General features: G+C 43.4%; 1 protein-coding gene across 1 annotated transcript in view; it reads left to right on the top strand.

Moving 5' to 3' along the window:
* Nucleotides 1–1,832: 1,832 nt before the first annotated feature.
* KIAA0247 (KIAA0247 ortholog) overlaps nucleotides 1,833–5,467 on the top strand; it is an 83,462-nt gene continuing 79,827 nt past the window's right edge. The window contains exons 1-2 of the mRNA XM_009325586.1: nucleotides 1,833–1,870; nucleotides 4,638–4,723. The gene's annotated coding sequence lies outside the window, so the exon portion shown is untranslated. The remainder of the gene's footprint in view (nucleotides 1,871–4,637; nucleotides 4,724–5,467) is intronic.

A 5,467-nucleotide genomic window follows, 5' to 3' on the forward strand; every position in this document is an offset into this window, starting at 1 on the left:
AGCAGGCGAAGGTGGACTGAAATGGCTGCTTGAGCTCACGAGCTGCCTGGGGAGTCAGCGAGCAATGGTTACTGAAGTCACTAAATTTGCGTCCCGCCTGTAGTGTAGCGATTTTGATGGGATTAGTTCTGTCCTGTGATCATGGTTGTTTTCAGCTATTTTATTCCTGCCTGGAGAATTGTTTCAGCTCTCAGAGCAGTCTGCAGTGGACTTAACCTCAGCTCCTCAGCTGTGCAATCTCTCAGCTGCAGACTTGGGTTTCTGTGTCTGCGGCTGTTCCTGTTGCATCACTTCTGCTTTTTATCAGTGCACTCACACCACAGCCATCTACTGCTATACCGCCCAAATATGTCTCTTGCTTGTTCTGCTTTCACGGGAAAACAGATGTAAGCTGCTGGCTTCCGTCAGTCCAGGAAGGTTTGACGCTGCACCCGGAGTCTGTGTCAGGCCACTGCTGTCTCTTTTTTCCTTTTGAAAGTTGCATCTCTTCTTGCTAACCTGAGATCCTCCCGGAGAGGCCCGTTGCCTGCCGATGCCTGCATGAAAGGTCAGTAGCTTGGAAGCCTTGCTCCAGCGTTTCCCGGTCAGTGTCCTGTTGTGCACTCTGCCTGGTACAAGGACTCCCCGCAGCTCCCCTGCCCCTCTGAGCCACTTGGCGGCTGCTATAACCAGCTGATCCCAGCTGATCAGGCTTAGCTGGGAGAGAGGTGATCTTTCACTGGCAGGGCTGGGGACGGGGGGTGTGGGGGGGGGGTAGGAGGAGAGGCAGCAGGGATTAAGTTCGGCTTTAGGAGTATGTGAATAGGAACACAAAGGTGTTTCCTAGAACAGGAAAAGGGAAAACTTAACCTATACATAGGAAAGGTGCTTGCTTGTAATATGGTATTGGTTACAGTAGATTTCTCTTGCTAGAAATACAGCAGTCTGTAACTATGTTTATCTAGTTGTCATGACAAGTGTCATGTCTTTAGAAACGCCGTCGTACATGTTTAATCTCTGTTATGAAGTTATTCTGGGTACAAATGGAATTACTTCAGATGTAACAATATAACCCCCAGCACAGAGAGTAGTAGTTAGGGACAGGTAGATGACTTCGATGAAGCACTCTCTGTCTTTGCAAGTCCTTCTGTGTAATTCACCCAGCTTTGCGGTTCAGTAGTTATGCAGACAGTATTTTCCTTGACTCTGCTAGCAGGCTTGTTTGCTGAGCAGCTGCAAAAATGGATTTTAAGTTTAAGTGGAAATGCTTCCTATAAATTTCAGGGGGTGAGCTTTTGTACGTAGCAAGAAATATTTTCACCCGCCATTTGTGTGCTGTTTGTTTTGTTACTGAGTAGTGGCAGCTAGTGCTCTCTCCCAGGAAGCTTAGTGTTCTCGCACGGCTTGCTATGTGATGCAGTCTGCAAACAGGGTATTTTCAAACCGAGCCTAGCGATGCTAGTAAGAGACCAGTCGAAGCCTGGCCTGTTGTTTGCTTGCTTATTTATTTATTTTAAACTGATGATATTTCTGTGTGATAATTCAAGACAGTTTATTGAGGAAGCTCACACTGTCGAAGAGCTGCAGGACCAGAAGTTAGAGGTAGAAAACCCCTACCTCTTCCCTGCAGCTTCAGTTGTCCCCTTCCCCCAGCGTCTGGCTTTCTCTGCCTGTGTGTTGAACGGCGGGCAGGCTCCGAAAGCGGAGCGTACACTGAGAACCTTCTCCACAGCGGGAAGGGTCGATGTGTCTCATCACTCTGGTGATTCCCCGAGGGGAACTGCTGTGCTGGCAACCAGCCCACCCAGCAGTGAATTTGCTTCCTGGTATAAGTGAGCGTTAAGTGGAATGAGTTGGTCATCACCTCTGCAGCAGTAACCTTGTAGGCAAGGTAAAGTACAGCTTTTGGAGCTGGAAGAGCAGGGTAAAGGGAAACTGGCTTCTGGAAACACTTTGATGTGGAAAATGAAACTCCGCATCATATTTATGCTATGGACTAGAATGGCTTCCAGTCCAGCAGTGTAAACTCGCTTGCCGCAGGAATGACTAAACTCGCTTGCCGCAGGAATGACTTCCTTGTAGATGCTTGAACTTTGCTAGGCTGATATGTGCACCATTTTAACCTCATGCTCAGAAGTGAACCGGTTTCAATACTCTGTGTCTCTGTCCATGGCTTCCTTAGCTTACACCTTAAAAGCTCCAGAACCATTTTGAAAACTCTAAAGCTGTTGACGTTTTCCCTCAACTCATTTTCCTCCTGGTTTGTAATTAAATGTTGCTGTGGTTTGCTGCTGTTCCTGTTTTTTTTCCTGCATTGGTTTAATGGGGTTTTATAATAAAATGAGTGGGAATTGAAAGAATCTCTGATCAAAACCAAGTTTGCATCTTGTTTGGGAATCAAGATAGATAAGAAGTTATGTTGGAGTATTGGATCTCTTTCTGCAGGACTCTTAAGGGAGCATAAGTTTTAAGAGGGGAAATCCTGTTGATATATCAGTCTTGTTAAAAAAACCAACCAAACAAAAACCCCCCCGACCCAACAACATCCTCCCAACCCCAAACCCCTGATTTCTGTTAAGTGAGCTTGAGAGTGATATTTTTACGCTATATAAAAATATAGATCTTTCAGTAGCTAAACTTGCAACTTGATTTTCAACAGTAGCTGTTAAAGGCAGCTTGCTTTGACAGGAGCTATAGTTTGTATGTGTAGTTTTAAATATATAGGTTAGTGAAATACTTGAATGACTCTGACCTGTTTAAGATGTTTTGGGTTTTTTTCTTCTTGGTAAATAACTTCTGGGAAGTCTTCAAGGAGTAGGTATTGAAGCAGCCCACACTAATACAATTATACTGTGGGGTGTGTCAGAATCTCCTTTGGGTATTGGAGCCCATTTGTGTCACTCACTCTCACAAGGCATTTTATTTGTTAGACCAAGTAAGGTGCTCTAATGTTAATTAAAACTCTTTTAAATGAGGGGCGGGGGGAAGGTAAAGATGCACGCTGGGTATGTGTTGCTCTCTAACGAGACAAAAGGCAAAAGAAAGCTGACGTACAGTGAAGAAGACTTAACAGTAATTTATCATGCTCTGCTGTGTGGGGATTCATTATACCTGAAAGCTAAGACAGAAACTGCCCCCAAAATAGCCTGTATAGGTTATCCTTCAGTGTTCGTACACAGCCTGAGGAGAATCCCTTCTGCGCCAAAACACCAGTCTGGAAGGGTGATTGACATCTCTGCTTTTCAAGAGAAGTGTCAAAATTGCAGAGCATTGCTCAGAGGGTATGAAAGCTTCACTTCTCCATCTGCTGCCGCATATGCCGCTGGCGACCCAGCGGCCATTTGTGGGATCATCCTGAAAGCTTTAAACACAGCTCCTCTCCGAGGGCCCCTCACTCCTTTTGAAAGTCCAAAAAGGGCATGCTGCTGGCTTCAGGAGAGGGAGGCTCCTGTTTTCCCCTTAGGAAAATGTAGTAGTACGTCTTTATAAAACTAAAGCATTATTGCAAAGAGCTGTGTGATCCCGAAATGCAGTAAACTGGTTCTGTCATGTGCAACAAAAATATGCTGGAGACTCATTGCAGGCTTTGTCCTGGCTTTGTGAGCAGAGGCTATAAAACCATACAAGCCTACTAACAGAGATCCATTAAAAACCGCTTCATGGGTATGGGGAGCAGGGTTGCATGCTCGGGGTTGTGTCTTTGGTAAGCGTATCATTATTTAAGTTGAATGAGAGACATGAAGAGGAGTTGGCTAGGTTTACTTTTAATTTCATTAGCTGTGAGAACCTCCATCTCAAGTCTGTTTCTGGTTTGCTGTCTTGCAGGGCTTGCACACTTCTGAGACTCAAAAAGCTGACATTTAAATGTGACAATGAAATGTTTTAACAACAAAGGAGATCTTTAAGCAGGCTAGACAAAAATTCCTTTCAGCTGCACAGCTTTTACTTTCACTTTTGGATGACCAGTTTGCCCAGTTCTCAGTTGGTTGCTGTGCTTTCCCAAGTAGAGAAGGTTACCTTATTAATAATCATCTTTTCTTTTTAAGTCTTGGAATTTTTAGTATTAATGCTGAATAAAAAGAGTATGTGGGGGGGGATAAAGGGGGGGGGTTAAGTTAAAACTTACCCGTGTTTTTTTTGGCATCATAGAAATAAATTTCCTTTCTCCTATGCTTGTTTGGGAAGTATATGCAGTATTTGTGATCACTAGATTTTTTATTTGTAGAAGTGTGTGTATCTGATGGCTGGAGTTGATGCAGTTCTAATCTGTGTATTTCAGGTAACTTCTCAGAAGTTTCCGTCCATGGAGAGAAAAAAAAATTAACAAAGCTTGAGTGCTGCTGAAAAATGTTTTCAGTAACACTCTGCTATGCTTGAAACTGTGATCTGTTCTCTTCTTATAGTTGAAATTTTTAAATGGAATGTGTGAGGGTTGTTTTGAATATTCTTTGGTTTTGAGTAACTTGTGCAGTATATCTCAAACCCAGATCTGAGTTTTGTGGATAATGCTTCTACCTGAAGCATAGCTGTGTGCCTGTGTCCTAAAAACATAATAGAGCTGCTTCTACCCCTCAGCCTTCCGGCTCTTTTATGTGACAGGTTGCTCTTCTTATCCCCTGTGTATTCACGCTAATACTTACCTTTTCGTGCATTCCTAGGTGTGTGAATCAACCTATCGTCACGAATCATCGCTTTAATCATACTAACTTGACAACCATTGTATGCCAGCTTGTGTCAACACAAGGTAAGATGAAAGCTAATGCCATTACTTTATTTTTCTTGACTCTTTGCTTTTTAAACCTGCATTTTGTCCAAATGCCAGTGGCTTTTCTGTAGACTAAAATCAGAAGGTGCTGCCTTCCGTGATCTCCTCCTGCAGCAAGACAGCCACTTACTGTTAGCATTACTTCCTGTTTTGAAAGCTAGTGCTCTAAAATCTTCTTAGGGTCTGGCTCCTTTGTAGCCATGCCTTAGCCTTTTTCCTGACACCTCTGTTAACCTGCTTTTTGTGGTGTTCAGATACCGAAAGCTGTTTTTTTCCTTGTATTCTTCATCCCCTTACCATTCCCTGGTTTTGCCATAGAAACTGTTGAACTCCTGCCTTCCAGAGTTAAGCATGCACGATAAGCCACCTGTACTATCTGACCTTTTCTCTTGAACAGAAAATGGATTTTGTTTTGATTTTTTTCCATACCTCCTCCCAAATGCTACCTTTGAAAACCTATCACAGAAAGATCTTAGCTGTGTATTTTATGTTTTAGTCGTAGGAAACTACCTGGATATGTCTTTCAGAGAACTAAACATGAAGCTGTTTTTTGGACCTCACCCTTTTATCCCCCTTTAGAGAAGGGAAATAGATTGGGGGTGGGGTGGGGAGGAAATCCCTCTAATGCTTTCAATAAGGTTATTATCCAGTACTCTAGGGGAGTCCTAGCGCTGACAAACTAATGTGAGCCTTTGTTCTGACGCTAATCAGAATAGGGATAAT

This window comes from Pygoscelis adeliae, unplaced genomic scaffold (assembly GCF_000699105.1).
Source record: "Pygoscelis adeliae isolate BGI_AS28 unplaced genomic scaffold, ASM69910v1 Scaffold356, whole genome shotgun sequence".
NCBI lineage: Eukaryota > Metazoa > Chordata > Aves > Sphenisciformes > Spheniscidae > Pygoscelis > Pygoscelis adeliae.